We start from the raw sequence: 19,256 nt of genomic DNA, 5'->3' as shown, positions 1-19,256 counted from the left end.
TGAAGAGCCTGAGGAAGAAGTTCAACTCGGTCCTGGACCACAACAGGAGGAGCAGCAATGGGCACAGGGAGTGGCAGTGCTTTGACTAGTGCCACACTATCTGGGGGGTTAGTTGCTTAGCTACTCCCTTGAATGTAGCCAGTGTTCTGGAGAGCCCTGATTCCCAGAGCTCATCCCTGAGGAATCTCAGGCCTCAACCAGCGGCAATGGTGGCAGAGACACGCAGGTCCAGGAGGTGCAGGCCGCCGCAGGGGACTCCACTGGCATGGATTTGGAGGCCACCGAGAGAGGCAGCGCAGAGCTCACTGTCCCTGGAAGTGGCGAGGCATCACTCTCACCAGAGAACACAGGTACAGTAGCATTGAGGTTGTGTTTATGGAAAAGCACATAATTCCAATACTGATGCACTTTTCCTGTTTCGACCCACAGCCTCTGGTCCCAGATGCAAGGGCCAGCGGCTGACCAAGGCTCAGGTTCTTGCTAAGGAGCTGCAGGCGATAATAATGGCATTTGACATGGAGGACAGAGAGGGGGACCACCAGCGTGCAGAGGAGTCGCTGGAGCAGGAGAGAGCCCTGCTCGCTGACCTGAGGGAGGAGGAGGAAGTAATGCATCGGTCCGAAGTGGACAGGCAGGTCCAAGCGGTGACTGGGTTGTCAGCTTCCCTGCAGCAACTCAGTGCCGCAATGGACAGGCAGTCCTCCATCTTCCACAGAATGGTCACGGGAATGGAGGCCTGTCCGCCCCCATTCCCACAGTCATATTGTCTCCCTAATCCCATGTACCTGGTCCCTCCTGCCAGCATGCCATTTCATTCCACACCAGGGCATCACGGTAGTGGACACTAGGACATGACTAAGATGCTGGGGTTCAGAACAGGTTCCTCCCCCACCACCTCACCTCATTCCTCTCAAAACTGGAATGAAGTGTGCATCGGAATGAACTTCCTTAATGCTGCTAACTCTGTTCGCTTTTGTTGTTCATGAAGCCCTGATAGGTGCAATTTTCTGTGCACCACTTTAAGGATTGAAACACTCAGCAGTGAGATGGTATGGTGCCAGGTGGAGGTGTTTGTTGTGTTTACCATTTTTGTGTTTGATCTGTGGTGTTCAAGTGTGGAGTGGATTTGCACTGTGTTTTCTCCATTCCATGGTTTACATCTAGTTTGGTGCATACATTGAATTGTTATGTCGCGTTATCTACCTCAGATATTTATGAAGCAAAAAGGTTTCTTGAAAAACGATTTTTATTAAATTTTTGACAAGCACTGAAGTCTCATGTTTCATTTATACGCACTGTTCCTTCACGAGAACACAGTGTCACATAAGATTCCAGGCAGCAAGTTCATGTAGCTGCATTCAGGGGGGGTGGTGGAGGGGGGAGCAAGTTGTGGGAGTTGGGGAGCTGAGTGGCAGGGACATACCCGAGTGGAAGTCGCTACCCCTGAGATTCACCCCTCCCCCTTACAGGATGGACATAATGGCAGAACGGATGGCCTCGTGCCCATGGACCTGCTGATCATTACAATCTGGGCTATTGGGTTCAAGGCCATCTGCTTCAACCAATGTCCATTCTAACAGGAAGTCATCCTTGTTAATCTCACATATATTGCAGTAGACAGCAGGCAAACACAACATCTGGGTCAAAGACGGTAGAGATATCCAGATGCTTGGACAGGCACCGCCAGCGGTATTTTAGACGCCCAAATGCATGTTCCACCACTATCCTTGCAGAATTAAGGGCTTTTTAAAATCTTCACTGATCCGGATCCAGTACTCGGTGCTGTGTGAACCTCTTCATCAGCCAGGTTCGTAGGGGGTATGGCACATCACTGACAAGATGCGCTGGAACATTCATTCCATCTACATCCTTGGACACCTGTGGGGACAACAATGCAGAAATATAGTTAATTCGTACACCTGCCCATTGACACAATAAGTGTGCATAACATTGACACATGGAGCTTTGAAGGGTGAACACTCACGTCACGTGAGAAGAGGTATCCGGCCTGGTCCTCTGCCTTTCTAAACAGAGGAGAGTTGGCAAGCATTCGGGCATCATGCGTGCAGCCCAGCCAACCCATGAACACATCTGAGAAGCTGTAACATGAATGGAAAGCACATTGAAGTCATAGATATTGAGACATGAAGTGATAAAGATCAATGGCTTTAACTCACCAGAACCTGTGGTCAACCACTGCCTGTAGAACCACTGAGTGCCACCCTTTATGATTGTAGTAGGCTGTAGCATCCACGTTGGGGATGATAATGGGAATATGTGACCCATCAATGGCACCAGCACACATTGGGTATCCCCTTTGCACAAAGCCATCAATAGTCTCCTGGAGACGTGTTCCGCTAGGCAGGGAGATGAAACATTTACTGAGGACCTTCCTCAAAGCACCAGTCACCTGCTGCACCACCTTGTTCACGGTGCTCATGCCTATTCCAAAGATGGTACTGATGGACTGATACTCACAAGGGTTGGCATACCACCACAGGGCCACAGCTAATCAAAGTCCCAGCTCCAATAGACGCTACAAGTCTGGTTTATGTGGCTTCAGGTGAGGTTCTATGAATTCCAGCACGAAGTGAAAGGTGCCATGCGACATACGAAAGTGTCTCCTCCACTTAGCATCTTCAAATTTGGTGAGGACATTACTCCAGAACTCAATGCCCTGGGATCAGTTCAACCTCCAGAGAGATGGATATGCCACCAAGCAGCATTCGCCGTCATCTGTGGCACCTACGCTCTGCGTGCCTTTCCACCTCTAACTGCCGCCTTCTTGCCCACTACCTTTGCACCTGATCGAACCTATACAATTTTCAGATCTCAAGTACGTGTGAAGAACTTCAACAGCATTAATGGCCTTACCAAGGATTTGACGTATCTTGTTCTGAACACTGAGAAAGGCTGAAACCATCATCAGTATTTCTTTTGCCTGCTCTGGGTCCGCCATAATCCTGTGTTCCTTCTAGTCAAGCTTAAAATGACGTCACGCCAGTGGGCGGGAGTACAGCGGACAGTGGACAAGAGGTGGAGTGCGCTCCGAGGCGCCTTCTGAGCAGCTGTCCCTTTCAGGTGGCCAGCACTGCGCTTTTAGCGCTGCCACCTGAACAACCATTCCACAGGTCTGAATCCGCTTCTGCAGGCGCATTCTTGGCAGATAATGTACCTGAAAGCGGCTAGTATAACAAGTAAGATATTGCCAGGTTTTGGGGATATGAACAATGGGGAGACATGGGACATATTTGGGTTGTTTTCTCTGGAGCCTCAGAGTCTGAGGGGAAACCTGATGGATTTATAAAGTCATGTGTGCCATCGATAGGGTGGGCAGTAAGAATCTTTTCCTCGGGTGTCACATACTAGAGGACATGTTTTTAAGGTGAGTGGGAGGAATTCTAAGGGAGTTGTGCAGGGCAAGTATTTTCCTCTAGTTCTCCAACCCTTCCCCCTCCCCCTCATTTCTGGTGTGCTCTTCCTCCCTTATCTACCTATTACCTCCTGCCTTTGAGAGAGTGTTCCTTTTCCTACCCCTCCCCTCCCACCATTATGTCTGAGTGCCTGCCAACAATTTTTCATACCTTGATGAAGGGGTCAAGCTAAAACGTTGGCTATGTATCTTTATCTTTGCTACGTGAAGTACTCTGTTTGACTTGCCGAGTTTCTCCAGCACTGTGTTTTCACTAGAGTACATAACTTCATGGCATTCTTCCGCAAAGAATTACTTGTGCCAGAAGAGTTCATAGAGGTGGTCACATACCAGGCAAGTATTGTAATTTCACCAGCAATGCTCATAAATTGATACGAGTCCAACAAGAAAGTCTGCAGATGCTGTGGTCAAGTGGAATAGACAAGATGCTGCAGAAACTGAACAGGTCACATGGCATCCATGGGAAGTAAATGGTAACCTAATGTTTCTGGCCTGGTTCCTTCGTCAGGTCTGAGCAAAAACAGGCAGGCATCAGAAAGTGATATATTTCCAAAAATCAGATCGGAGAGTTCCTCTTCAAATTTTACAAACTGATGAGGAATTACCTAAAAAAAGTTGCTCAGAACATAGGGCAGTGAAGACTGCAACGCACCCTTCAGCCCTCTTATCTGCGCTGAACATGGTGCCCTCGCTAAATTAAAATTCTGCTGCTTGCAAGTGATATGTATCCATCTCTACCATGCATATTCATGTGTCCTCTTAATCACTATTGCTTTTCACCTTCCAGCACCACTGGCAGACGGATCCATTGCCTTTGTAAAACTTTGGCTCCATAAAATTCCTTTAAAATCTGCCGTCCCTCTCCTGAAACACATATTCCCCCAATGTGTGAAACAAGTCTGCAGATGCAGTGATTGTAGAAAATACACTTTCATTGCTGGACAAACTCAGCAGGTCCTGCAGCGTCCATAGGAGGCAAAGATGGATAACCAACGTTTTGGGCCTGGGCCCTTCTTCAAGGTTTGAGCAAAAAGCAGGAAGGCACCTGAATAAAAAGGTTAGGGGGAAGGAGGCAAGAAGGGGCAGGGGTAAGAGCACAGGCCAACAGCCAAGAGGCCAGAGGTGGACATGAACAGGAGGGTAGTAGAGAAAAGCTGAGAATTGATCAGTGGATGGGAGGGGAATTAGTTCTGTGAATGCAGATGTGGAAGAAAGAAGACAGAGGGATAGGGAGAGAGTTGGGTTGGGGGGGGGGAAAGGCTTCACAAAAATCAGAGAAGTCAGTGTTAATGTCATCTGGATAGACATCCCCAGATGGAAATGAGGTGTTGTTCCTCCAATTTGTGGGTGGTCTCGGTTGGGCAGCGCATTAGACCATGGGCAGACATGTCAGCATGTGAATGGGATGGGGAATTGAAATGGGTGGTGTAAGGTAAAACATCATGAGATGGGAATGTGTAGGGAGTTACCCTGTACAGGGCAGTAACAAGAAGGGGAGGTGTCCTTGTACTCCTGTTAGGTAAAACATCATGAGATGGGAATGTACAGGGCTGTAACAAGATGTGAATGCATCCTTGTACTTACAAGATAAGAGAGACATTGATGGATTGAGAGGCAGGAAGCTAGCAGGGAAAGGATAGCAACAGTTTTAGTCATTGGACAAGTAATGATATGATGATGTTCTAAGCACATATCCAAGGGTATAAAAAATCACCATTTTGCTGATAACGGCGGAATGCATTCTCCGACTAACATGGTTAGTCGCAAGTGTTACAATCCGGTAATAAAGAACAAAGAACCCTGATTTCGACTCAGCCTGGTGTTTGTCTCACTCATTCATGAACAAAGCAGACCTAACAATTTGGTGACCCCGACGTGATGGGTGAGTGAACACTGGACGACGGTTTCTGTTTTTTCTGACAATCATCTCAGCCGGCTGATAAAAAGGTCCAGAGAAGCCTGTTTTAACAAAATTCTCTTTTTTTTTTAAAAATCTTTATGATTGTCAGTAAGAACTGGAGATCGGACAAATTAGACGACCACAATTGAAGGTCGCATGCCAGGATTGTAACACGTAAGTGATTACAGACAAGATAAAAGTCCTTAAGGTGTTTGAATGACATTTATTAAGTGCTTCGCAAGAAACTACTAGAGTTTAAAAGTCTTTATTGTGTCGTTGCAAAGTCCAATAGAGTGAGAAGGTGGTCTATAAACAATTGAGGACCTGAGTTTTCTGCCCTAAACTGGTTATTAAGAGGAGAAATCTCCCACGTGAAGGTTGGGCTTTGAAAGAAAACAAAGGTTCAGGCTTATTGGCCTCAATTGTATCTGAGAGACTGACTTATAAATGTCCGGTAGGTATGATAATGTCTGTACACTTGAGAAGTTAAGAATTTATTTCCCCAATTCGCCGTGGTGGAATACCACAGCAGACACTAGAGACCTTGAGACAACAAAAAAAGTACTCAGGGACGCCTGCCTGGTGAACAAGAACGACGACAGAAGGCTGCGACAGCTGTGTCCGGATCAGGTAGGAGATATTAATGAAAAAGTTGACAAACTCCTAAGAGACACCCAGTTTATTCGAAATACTTTTGATAAGTTAAATGAGGGTATTCCCAACATCACCAAGGAGATAAAGTTACGTAAATTCATAGATTGGTACAGGGAAACAGGACAAAAGTATAGCCCAAATATTTGGTTTTCTAGTTGTAATTTAACTTTCAGACCCCTTTGGGAAAACAGAGAGTGGAAAACGAGCAATCAGAGTATACAGGACAGTCTGAAGTCAATTGGAGGACAAGACTTAGACTGTTCCTTTAAATGATATTAGTCATCCAGCTTGCAAGGAGACATTTTTAAAAGCAATTTTCGTTGACATAGATCCCCTAAACGGACAAAAACCTAAATTAAAACAGGCATTAGAAAGCGGTCCCGCAGCTATGGCTGTACAGTTGCCTGCTAAGACTTTTGACCAAGTTATTAAGGAAATTAATCAGGAATTAGAGGAGCGAAATACCAGTAATGCGGCATTGGAAAAACAAAAAATGCTCCGAAAATGTGTAGACCGCTGGAGGAAGAGGGGTTGGTTACCCGGGGGCACTGAGATGTTCCTGACAGGTGAGGAAAAAAAATTTTAAAACGTAGAGGCTTAGATAAGCTGGAAGAAACAAAACACAGAAGGGAAAGGAAAAGTGCCTGTTTCCAGTTTCCAGCCACGAAGTGTCCGGGTTTGCTCTCTCCCTCCCTCCTTTCACCCTCACCCCTCTCTCTTCTCTCCCCCCCTCTCTCTTCTCTCCCCCTCTCTCTCTTCTCCACCCCCTCCTCTCTCACCCACTCCCCCTCCCAATCCCAATCTGTGGCGGTGCTGCCCTGAAATCCCCAGGTTGGGCAGGGCAGAGAAATACAATTTGGTTTTAATTTTGTGCCCACAATTCCAGCTCCGCATCAGATGGGATCCTGTTTTATCCTCTCTCCCTCCCTCTTTCCCGCACCCCCACCATTGCGGGATCAGGGCAGACATTGTGGGCTGACGTGTAGCTCACTCGAGGTGGGAGGGAAGGAAGGAGTGATAGTTCCCAGTGGTGGGAGACCCAATCTGATCCAGACCAGTGATCACAGGATGAGAACCTTTTAAAACCTTTGAAACGAAAGTGTTAATCTGAAGACTTTTCTCCCAGTGGGGCCAGTGCAAGGCATTTTCTCTCTCTATCTCTTGTGCTCTGTGTATCTGCCTCTCTATCTCTTTCTCTCGCTATGCTCTCTCTCTCTCTCTCTCTCTCTCTCTCTCATAGTCTCTGGATGTATGTGATGTCATGTATGTACTCTGACAATAAATCATTTATAAGTGAGTCTTATACTATTATACAAACGGGACATAGAAAGGAAAATCTTTAATCGCGAGTCAGCAAAAAAGAGGGTGAGAGACAAGGAGATTCAGTACCGCGATGTCCTAGCTCTATTTGAAGAATTTGGTCTCCCTGGTAACCCACCTGTTACTGCCCCTGTAGAAATAGCTTGTAGACCCCTGCCCTATACATATGTGGAGTCAAAAGGTGCCCCTGGCACCCCAGATGGGATCCTGGAGTCACGTCCCTTATATCCAGATATTGAGACACTGGGGTGTGACAAGAACCTCGGGAATAGGGACACATCAGACGAGGTACAGGCCCCTTTAATAAAAATAGAAGGGGGAGTAATAGATGTAGAGACCCCTCTGGAGTCCAAGAAAATAGAAAAGGAGTTAGAGATACAGAAATGGAACATGAAAAAGGTTCAGGATAACATTAAAAACTTAAACAGAGATATTAATGTGCTGGGGCAGATCAGTGAGGATCAAAAAGAATTAATGGTAGGTGTATTGAAGGAAGTGGAAAAGATAACTACAACACTGTCAGGAGAAATTAAAGCTGAAGGAATGGTAATAGGAGTAAAGGACGAAAAGTGTAGTACAGATGAGGAAACGAGATACGATCCACCATGGGAGGAAAGTAAAAGGAAAAGACTCGGGAGGGAGAAAAATAGACATGCCTACCTGGACATAGTTAGAACAAAAGAGAAAGATGTGAAACAACTAAACTATGGCCGAAAAGATTATCTTAGAGATGAACGTGACCAATATACCTTTGACCCTGAGACATTGGAAGCTGATAGGGACAGTGACAGTGACGAAGAAGAGTCAGAACAAGGTGGGATAAATAAATGCATGCCAAGAGTAAAGAAGGAGCAGAAATCCCCAAAATTGAGATATCAATGCCCATTACTGATCACGGGACGGGGAACTCAAAAATATGTACCCTGGTCACGAATGGACTTAGAGAGTTTAATGAAAAAACTACCTCCGTTGAGTAATGGGGCTAGTCCATGGATTTCTTGTTTTGAGCGAGAAACCTGCCAAGAACAATTAGCACTCGCAGATGTCAGAACTATCATGATAAAATTAAAGGCAGAAGGGGCCCTGAAGCAAATAGAGAAAATTGTAAGAAGCAGTAAATTGGGGGATGAAATAGAATTTAACCCACTTCGGAATAAATTTTGGGAAGCACTTAGAGAAACATTTCCTACACCCTATAGTTTGGATGCCTTGGTAACCCTTCAACTAAAGGAAGGATAGACTGCACACGAGTATTTCACTCGAGCATGGGACTTATGGGAAACAGGGACTGGAGAAAGACCCGACCACAGCCCCTTAGGAAGGGCTCACTTTCGTAATGGGATAATAAACGGACTACCTGCTACGGTTCAAGCAAAATTAAGGGACATTGTGGGATTAGAGACAATGTCAGAGGATTTGTGGAAAAGACACCTGACACATGCAATCAAACGACATCGTCAATCAGAGCATGCTAAGTCAGAAAGTGCGTCCCAGAAGGAGGTGGACAAAACAACCGATAAATTGGTGAGAGCCATAGAACATATAGGGGTTAAATTAGCGGCCCAACAGATAGTCCCACAGGTCATGGGGCCAGTGATAAATCCGGGACCCCAAGTAAGAAATGGTTGGGAAAGACAGCTAGGTACAATGTATAGAGGGGAACATGCAGTATGCTGGTACTGCCAAAATCCTGGACACTACCAGCGGAACTGTCCGGAGGCTGGGAGAGCAAGGGGAAAAAGATTACCCTCTATGAGAGGCTATCGGGGAAGAGGAGGAAACTTAAGAGGACAAGCAAGGGGTAGGGGTGGACACATTGATGGGCCCCAGAGAATCGGGGGGTGGCAGAGTGATCAACAAGTCCAGGCACCTCAGTGTAATGACTATATTGAGGAAGGTGCTGAATTTGATTATTGAAGGTGCCCAGGAGAATCAAAAATCACGCCTCCCTGGGAGCCACCAAAAATTTGGGGGACGGTAAATGGAGAAAAAATTGAATTTATGGTTGACACAGGGGCAGCAGTTACGACAGTGATTAAAAAACCCCCAGGGAGCACATTTTCGGGCAAAACATTATCTACAATAGGATTCTCCGGGATAAGGGAAACACAGCCCTATACAGATAACATCGACATGACATTTGGACGACAAAGGGTTAAAACGCCTGTCCTGGTTGTGCCAAGTTGCCCCATTAATTTATTAGCAAGGGACATTCTTACCAAACTAGGAATAACCATACAATGTTCTGAGAAGGGCCTTCGGTTAACATACCCAGGGGATACAATAAGAAGGGGAGGACAGTTTATAGTAATGACCCCATCTAACGCTTCAGAAGACTCTGTGGAGGTTAGTATTTTCTGGAGTCGGCTACTGTATGATGAACCAGGCCCAGGGCTGGTTAAACAGTTTTTTGAGTGGAGGGCCAGTATTCCTCGGTATGGGGATTACCATTATCCACTAGATCCTATGCATGTTACATTAAACTACACCATCCACCCGGACCAGGAATATGAGGAGAGGTGGGACTCTTTAAAAGAAGGGAAGACAGAAACGATACATTGTCCATTTATCTTTGTAGGTAAGGAGGGTATGGTTGTCATGACAGAAGAACAAATGGAGTGGTTCTGCTTAGGAGTAGAAAGTGTGCCTCATGTGACCTTGGGTATTGCCAAAGATCATCACGCTCGACAGCTGGGTCCGATGGTAAAGGAAGCGATAGGGTGTGAATACAGGCAGACAGAAATCCCGGGATATTCCACCTCGGAGGGAGGAAAATTTGTCAGACTGAATATTGAAGCATGGGACCAGGTAGTGAATGAGAAAGTAGAAAGAGACCAAGCCATAGAAGGAGAAAATATTGATCACAGAGACTCAGACAAATATCTTTCTAATCTGAGTCCACATATATGGACAACGGGGCCCTATGATGTGGGAGTAATAAAAGGAGAGGTATTTCTAGAATTGGCCAACCCCGGGCAGAAACCAATATGGAGAAAACAATACCGCTTGTCGCCCAGTCAGGAGGAGGGTATTAAAGGAACGATAGAAGGGTTAATGGAGTCAGGGGTTTTAAGGGCGGCACCTGACAGTATGTGGAACACGCCCATCATGCCTGTTCCCAAACCGGGTAGAAAAGACTGGAGGATGGTACACGACCTCCGGGAGATTAACTTGGCTACCAAGACCATCGGGAGACCAGTCCCAGACCCATATGTAGCACTTAGGGCTCTGAGTCCGGAGCACGAATACTAATACTATACTGTCATTGATCTGGCAAACGCATTCTTCTGCTTGAATTTAGCTGAGGAATGGCAAGACTGGTTAACTTTCACTTACCAAGCACATCTGTACACATACACTAGATTACCTCAGGGTTATAAGGACAGTCCAGGACTGTTCAATCAGGCCCTTAGCGAAATCCTAATGAAATTAAAGCTCCCGGAAGATGTTACACTGATTCAGTATGTAGACGACCTACTATTAGCAGGGAAAACGCCACATGGGTGCCTGACAGGGCAGCCAAACAGGTTACTGGTTATCATGAACATATACAGGGGATGATTTTGAGGTCCCATAACAAAAAAAATGAATCTGAAACTAAGGAGACTTGTAGCAGATTGAATGACTACACAGATGAGTTTTGTGGAGGAAGAGTGCTGTACAACTGGCTCCCCGCTAACTGGGATGGTCGGTGTGCTCTAGTAACCTTTAATGCGCCAGTGCTGATTGTCAAAATGCAGGAGGGAGACGAGGATTCCCTAGAATTGCGCCACACAGAGAGTTGGCTGTGGAGAAAAAGGAGGAGTGTTGGACTCTTGGGGCCGGGAGGAAGGAACCCTGATGGGGTATGGATTGATGCCATTGGCCAAGCCCGGAATATTCCGGACGAATTTAAATTAGCCGATGAGATTGCAGCTGGGTTTGAAAGCTTTCCTGTTTTTAGTGCAATATTTCCCATCACTGTAAATAAGAATGTTAATAGGATCAACCTTATTCACTATAATGTCCAGCGCCTTGCAAATTTGACCAGGGACGTTGTTGAGGCAATACATCAACAACTGTCAGAAACTTCCCTTATGACACTTCAGAATAAGATAGCGATTGATATGGTCCTGGCAGAGAAAGGTGGAGTGTGTGCTATGTTTGGAGATCTATGCTGCACTTCTATCTCTAATAACACAGGGCCAGATGGATCACTCACTAAGGGGTTAACGAAACTTAGGGCATTGGCGAAAGAATTAAAAGCCCAGTCTGGAGTCTCCAATCCTGTTTTATCCTGGTTACAGGGAGTGTTTGGGAGATGGAGCACATTGTTAGGACAACTTTTGCTGGGTTTGTTCATTTCTGTATCAATTTTTATCACTTGTGGCTGTTGTTGTATTCCATGCATTCGAACGCTGGTCACGAGGACCATAGAGACAGCCTTTGCTGACCGTGATGAACTGCCTCCGAAATATCAAGCTGTGCAGGCTGTGGAGCAAGACTATCTCACATTACAGGAGGCGGAGAAAGTTGCTGAGATCGATCTGGAGTCTGAAGGGGAATGTGATGGGAAGGAGGGATTGTGAATTAGATTGTTACACATATAATTTTAACCTTGCTTGTAACCCAAATATTATAACATGGATTGTAACACAAACATTATTAATCAGACTGTAGAACAAGTATTATGAATTAGATTGTAGACCATATGTTAACTTGGGTATTTACTAATGTACGGGGGGTTAGCTAGTTTTTTGCTTGGGGGCAAATGGGATGAAACTTGTAAACGGGCAATGGGATCGGGGTGACGGATGGGGGGTGTACGCAAAGGAGGGTTGGGGGAGCCCTCGCCCACCAGCCGAACTGCCCTGTGAATAGAACCCGTATAGAGCTTGGCAATAATAGGCGAACTAATGTAACGCGGTGGTAGCATAGTCAGGGCGAGATTGTCCTCTAAAGAGGACAAAGGAGGGATTGTAAGGTAAAACATCATGAGATGGGAATGTGTAGGGAGTTACCCTGTACAGGGCAGTAACAAGAAGGGGAGGTGTCCTTGTACTCCTGTTAGGTAAAACATCATGAGATGGGAATGTACAGGGCTGTAACAAGATGTGAATGCATCCTTGTACTTACAAGATAAGAGAGACATTGATGGATTGAGAGGCAGGAAGCTAGCAGGGAAAGGATAGCAACAGTTTTAGTCATTGGACAAGTAATGATATGATGATGTTCTAAGCACATATCCAAGGGTATAAAAAATCACCATTTTGCTGATAACGGCAGAATGCATTCTCCGACTAACATGGTTAGTCGCAAGTGTTACAATCCGGTAATAAAGAACAAAGAACCCTGATTTCGACTCAGCCTGGTGTTTGTCTCACTCATTCATGAACAAAGCAGACCTAACAGTGGCCACAGGAGATCCTCGCTGCTACGGTGGACAAAGTGAATGAAAGTGCTCAATGAAGCGATCTCCCACTTCACTTGGAAGGACCATTTGAGGCCCCGAATGGTGGTGAGGGAGAAGGTGTGGGGACAATGGTAGATACCAATGGGGAAATTGGTGGGAGAGGATGAGTGAACGAGGGAGTCACAGAGGGAGCGGTTTCTGTAGAAGGCAGAAAGGGGAAGAGGGGAAGATGTGACTGCGGGTGGGATCACATTGTAGGTAGCAAAAATTGTGGAGGATGATATATTGGATGCACAAACTGGTGAGGACAAGGGAAATCCTGTCCTTGTTGCATCTGGGGTCGGTGTGGGCAAGGTCAGATGGGTGAGTAATGAAGGATATGCGGGTGAGGGCTGAGTTGATGGCAGTGGATGGGAAGCCAAGTTTTTTTGAAGGAGATCATGGATGATTTCATATGGAAGACTTTGTCCTGTGGACAGATGTGATGGAGACAGAGGAATTGTGAGAAAGGCATAGAATCCTTCTAAGGGACAGGGTGTGGAGGTATAGTCAAGGTAGCCGTGGGAGTTGGTGGGTTTATAGAAAATGTCTGTTGAGACCTCATCTCGTGAGATGGAGACAGAGAGATTGAGAAAGTGGAGAGTGTTGCTGAACATGGACCAAATGAATTTGCGGTCGGGTAGGGGTAGAAGTTGCCCACAAAGTGGATAAAGTTGACAATCTCATTATGGGTGCAAGATGCAGCAACAATGTAGTCGTCAATGGAGGGGAGGAAGAGTTGAAGAGTCTCGCCTGTAGTATGGATGGCTCTACATAGCCAACAAAAGGCAGACATAGCTAGAGCCCATTTGGGTACCCAACGGCTACCCCTTTGATGGGGTGCATCAAAGGAGACATTGTTGAGGGTGAGAACAAGTTCTGCCAGCCGGAGGAGGATGGTGGTGAAGGTGATCTAGTGGGACCTGTTGTTAAGGAAGAAACAAAGGGCTTTGAGGCCATTGGTATGCGAGATGGAACTGTGCAAGGATTGGATGTCCATGGTGAAGATGAGGTGGTCATTCAAGGAACTGGAAGTTGTTGAAGTGATGGAGGGCATGTGAGGGATTAGGGATGTAGGTGAGAAGAGACTGAACTGGGTGGGGGGGGGAAGATGAGATAGGCAGATAACAGTTTGGTGGGCCAGGAGCATGCAGAAATAATGCATCTACTGGGACAATTTGGTTTGTGGATCTTGGGTAAGGGCTACATCTGAGTAGTGTGGAGCTGGTAAACAATAAAGTTGGAAGACAAGGAAGGAAGATGATTGGAAGTGATGAGCTCAGAGATAAAGTGTGAGATGGTGATTTGATGAGTTATAAGCTGCTTTCAGGTGGAATAGCTGGAAGATTGCAGCTCCAGAGCTGGCTGCGGGTGTGTGCGAAGCATCATTCAGGTGGCAGGGCTAAAAGCGCTGTTCTGGCACCTGAAAGATCCACAGCAGGGAGAGTCACTGCGGAGCAAACGCCGGCTCCCGTCGACTGTGGCCATAGTCCCGCCTGCTTTCAGGTGCCTGGTGGGAGCGCTCGGAAATGGAGAATACACCTACCCGAGGAGGGCTGGGTAAGTACTCCTCGGGTCAGGGTTCTCCGCTTTAAGGTGGCCTCCCAACAGCTGCATTCGGGTATTTTAGGCGGCTTTACGTTGGGGTCTGTCAAACGGGTAAGCAAGCGGTAAAACAGTAATGGATTCCTGTACTCATCATTTCACATTATTCTATGAAGATTATTGTTCTTCTTTGTTATTATTGTTATTGATATTATTGTGTGAAAAATTAAATAACATATTTCTGATTAAGCACTGTTAAGCTCTTGTTATGGGCTAAACAAAAAAAGCTTGTGCTTGGCTGCACAGTGGATAATTTTAAAATTCGTACATCTTTCACCATCAGATGAGACAACATAATATGGAGTTATTATTGAGGTGTTCCCTCCCTTCCTCACACACCTCTCTCAGCTCTCTCTCCCTCTTTCTCTCATACCCCCCCACCCCCCCCCCCCCCCCCGCCAGTTACCAGATACAATAGCCAAAAGATCACCCAGAGATAGCTCAGACAGTGCTGTACAAATGAGGAGTTGCAGGTTGGAGGGTGTGGTGGGGAAGAGAGGTTATATTATTCATACTCCAATTCATTCAACGTTCATCATCTTTTTGAAGTGATCCCCAGCACCCAGCCAGTGAATCAAATGGGGGTAAATGTTCACTCTGCAACTTCATTCATTTAGCAGTCAGGCAAACTCATCATTTCTAACACATACTTCAGCACAGGGCAAATTGCAGACACAAAATTATTTACAGAAAATCAGAATCTCAGTTAGTACCTGTACCTTCAAAGGGATAAGATCGGATGAAAAATATTTAAAATGAGTAAATATCTAGCACCACTAGAAAACAGCAAGCCACTAGTTGCTGGTTCTTTCCCATGGTGTAATACTCATCACCCTATCTCATCCCAACTATTAGAAGGAAGATCAAGAAAGTGGCATTTTTAAAAAAATGTACACATATAGCACAGTAACAGGCCATTTTGGCCCATGAGTCCGTGCCACCCAATTAGCCTACAGCCCCCAGTATGTTTCAAATGATGGGAGGAAACCAGAGCCCCCGGGGTAAACCCACACAGACATGGGGAGAATGTACAAACTTCCTACAGATGGTGTAGGATTCGAACCCAGGTCTCAATCGCTGGCTCTGCAAAGGCATGGCACTAACTGCTACACTAACTATGCCACCCTTCTGAGGTTATCCTTACCTCTCCAGATTTAGTTGCACTCCATGCACAAAATCCCTGTCTGATTAAGTGAGTTGTCTGGCTGGATAATGTATCAAGAAGACATCAGCCTCTTGGCTGACATTGGTTCAGACGTTGATAGAACACTGCTCACAGTGAACCTGGTGATGGAGATGCGCTCACTGAGTATTCATTATAATTCAGTGATAATTCACCGCTTGGTAAACATTCCTTGCTGGTTTTGAACTGCTTCAATTACTAAATTTGTTGAACAATAATAAACAAGAACCTCAGTCCTCCCAATATACATCATAATCTGCAATACAAATGAAAGCCAGTTTACTGTGCGCAGTTACAAATATCAAAGCCTGTGGCAAAATGCACCAGACTGGAGAGCTGATAATGAGATTATAAATCAAGGGAGAAGAACCTCGAGAAACGATTATTGTGATGCCTGAAGTATGTTCCGGCATCAATTACAACAGCACATCTGTTGCACTCGGTAAACGGAAAAATGAAAATAGCAATGTGAAGGACCACATGGGCATCAGCTATCGGAAAGGGATTCGTGACGGTGCTGACGGCAAGAAGGGCTCCCGAAAGGGCCTTAGGTGCCAACAGTTTTCTGATCGTATCGGAAGTTCGGAACCGGGAGCTCGGATTCACCGCTGAAACGGTCAGGAGGCCGTGTCGCCGCAGAGGCTCCGTGTCTCTGAAGGGGCTTTCTTTTGCTTCTCTTTCTCTTGCTGGCAGGGGTGCCATCTAGTGGTGTCTAATTGTGTGTCTTTATGGCTGGCAAAAGTTCACAAATTGTGTGTATTTATAAGGACAATGAAGGAATCTTTAAATCTTGATATCTGGGACATATACACCCATTACCAGCACTTCACATCACTATCTAAAATCCATCTTTGGACATATTATCCCAGACCATTCTGCGCTCGATGAATGGCTCATCACAAATAAAACAGCTGATCACCAGTGCACCAAGACACTCCATTGTCCATTCAACCGTAAACAGCCTGCCTTCTTTCAGTTCAAACTGGAATCTTGACATCAAATTTCTGTCAAGACAACAAGCAGCAGGCCCAGTACCAAAAAAAATTATGAAACAAATAGTCCATTAAAATATTAGTGCTTCCAAAAAAATGCATACTTCTGTGCAACTGAAGACAGTAGATGTTGGAAGCTGAAGTAAGCACTAACTGCTGAAGCTAAGCCCAACCTGCTGGAGGAACTCAGCGGGTCGAGCAGGATCAGAAGGAGAAAAGGCATGAGCGACATTTTGATCCAGAACCCTTAATTAAGCCTTGATAATGCTTAGGTTCAAAACGTTGGCCATCCTCTTTTCTCACTAATGCTGCTCGACCCGCTGTGTTCCCTCAGCAGAGTGGGTTTAGCTTCATGTTGTGCAAGTTTATGATGCCTGGTGAGGTCGTCTTTCAATCCTGATGCTCCTGGGAGGAGAAAGAGTCATTTGACTCCATTGAGAACACTGTTGAGGAACTCCATTTTGTAGGACTTGGCATCTGTTGGCTATCTGGCTGGTTTGGAACCAACCACGGTGACTGAAGAACATCAGTGAGGCACCTACAGTACCTCTACTCTGCAACCAAGGCATCTTTCCCAGGATCGTTTCTGAGAATCTGTTGGTGGAGGTGGGACAAAGAGGGACAATGCAGCATTCTAACTTTGAAGACTTAAGCAAGGGTCATTGAAGTTCCTGCGATCTAGCACCCTTGTCCAAACTGCCAAATTGCTGTCATTTCCACACGTATAAACCCTCTAGTGTCATAGCAGTTGAGGGCCAAACAGCTTCGGTCCATTGTATATGAAGGAAAGATCACTGCTATCCACTTACCAGATTCTAACACAACAATGGAGAATCCAAGTGCCCTGATCGCTCTCTCTACTCCTTGCACTCACATTTCCTTATACCATTCCATTTCTGTGCTCATAGCATTTGCCTCACTGAGATTAAAGCCTTCTATTTTACTTAAATCAGATGTCTGAGCTCAAATGACAATCTCATTACCTTTCCCTGCCCAATTTTTGATTCCTTAGGGTCTGGTCTGCATAAATTTAGAGCAGCTTCCCTGAGATCCATTTTTATTCTTCTTACTATATTGGAATGGATAGCCCTGGGTATTGAACATGAAGGGATGAAAAGAGACACATTCAATGACATTTATTGCACATTTGAAGAGTGAGGTACAGATAATACGTGTTTAACTGTTATGTCAATTGAGGGATATCCTCCTAAGGAAACAAGACCAAATTCAAGTTTATTGTCAACCAAATCTGGTGAAGTAGCAAATGGCAAAGTTTCTCTCCCAGAGGAATTCAATGCCTTTGACGCCCAATTTGACCACAGTAACAGCGAAAAACTACCACTATACGTCCCAAATCCCCTGATAATCCCATCCTGCCTGAATTTGAAGATGACTTGTGCGCTGCCTTCAAGAGAGTGAATCAGAGGAAAGCATCTGGTTCAGATGGAGTACCTGGCCAAGTATTAAAAATCTATGCTGACCAACTTACCAATGAATTCACAGATATATTCAATATCTCACTCCAGCAGGGCATGGTACCCATCTGTTTCAAACAGGCATCAAGAAGAGTGCAGCAACCTGCCTTAATGACTATCGACCAGTAGCACATATCAAAAGTGATTAAGTGTTTTGAAACCTATCGGCTCCTGTCTGAGTGGCAGCATGGATACAATCCAATTCGCCTATCACAGCAACAGGTCGACAGCAGATCCCATCTCACAGGCTCTACACAAACCCTGGCACACCTGGACAGTAAAAATGCATACAGCAGGATGCTCTTTATCAACTACAGTTCAGCATTTAACACCACCAACCCCTCAAAACTGATCAGCAAACTCCAAGACCTGGGAATCAACACCCCACTGTGTAAATGGATCACCTCCGTCCAGACCACTATCAGTGAAGGATGGTTAGAACATCTCCTCCACAATCTCCATCAGTACCAGAGCACCACAGGGCTGTGTTCTTATCTCCCGCCCTACTCACTTTACACCTACTACTGGGCAGCTTGGTACCATAATAACACTATCTACAAATTTGCTGACAATACCACTGTAGTGGGTTGTATAAAGAAAGGGGATGAATCAGCATGCAGGAGGGAGAGTGAAAACTTGGCCGAAGGGTGCACCAACAACAACAACTCAATGTCACCAAAACATTGACTTCAGGAAAGAAAAGCGAGAGGTATACAATCCAGTGATCATTGGGAGATCAGAGGTGGAAAGGGTGAGCAAACGTAGGTTCTTGGGAGTCATTATCTCGGAGGATATTTCCTGGACCCAACACACCAATGGTATTGTAAATAAAGCATATCAGCACCTCCACTTCCTCAGGAGTTTGCAGAGGTTTGTATTGACACCAGAAACCCTGGCAAATTTCTCCAGATGTGTCGTAGAAAGTGTGCTGACTAGCTGCATCACGATCAGGTATAGGAACACCAATATCCTTGAGTGTAAAGCCCTGTAAAAGTTAGTGGACACAGCCGAGGACATCACAGGCAAAACCCTCCCCATTATCAAGAACATCTACAATGAACGCTGCCGTCGGAGAGCAGCAGCAATCATCAAGGACCCACACCACCCAGTACACACTCTGTTCTCACTGCTGCCATCAGGAAAGAGGTATAGGTGTAACAAGACTCACACCACCAGGTTCAGAACAGCTGCTACCCCTCACCATCAGGTTCCTCAACAATAAACTTAATCAGGGACTCATTTAAGGACTCTTAATTGTGCACT

General features: G+C 45.7%; 1 long non-coding RNA gene across 2 annotated transcripts in view; it reads right to left on the bottom strand.

Moving 5' to 3' along the window:
• Positions 1–1,279: 1,279 nt before the first annotated feature.
• The window catches only part of LOC138752400 (uncharacterized), a 151,854-nt gene continuing 133,877 nt past the window's right edge, over positions 1,280–19,256 (bottom strand). For both annotated transcript variants that reach the window (XR_011350596.1, XR_011350597.1), the window contains 2 exons: positions 1,985–2,099; positions 1,280–1,878 (listed from right to left, as the gene is read on the bottom strand). This is a non-coding gene — a long non-coding RNA (uncharacterized lncRNA). The remainder of the gene's footprint in view (positions 1,879–1,984; positions 2,100–19,256) is intronic.

The sequence above is a fragment of the Narcine bancroftii genome, chromosome 2, assembly GCF_036971445.1.
Source record: "Narcine bancroftii isolate sNarBan1 chromosome 2, sNarBan1.hap1, whole genome shotgun sequence".
NCBI classification, from domain to species: domain Eukaryota; kingdom Metazoa; phylum Chordata; class Chondrichthyes; order Torpediniformes; family Narcinidae; genus Narcine; species Narcine bancroftii.
The sequence above is the reverse complement of the archived record's forward strand: the minus strand, read 5'-3'. Positions and strand labels throughout refer to the sequence as shown.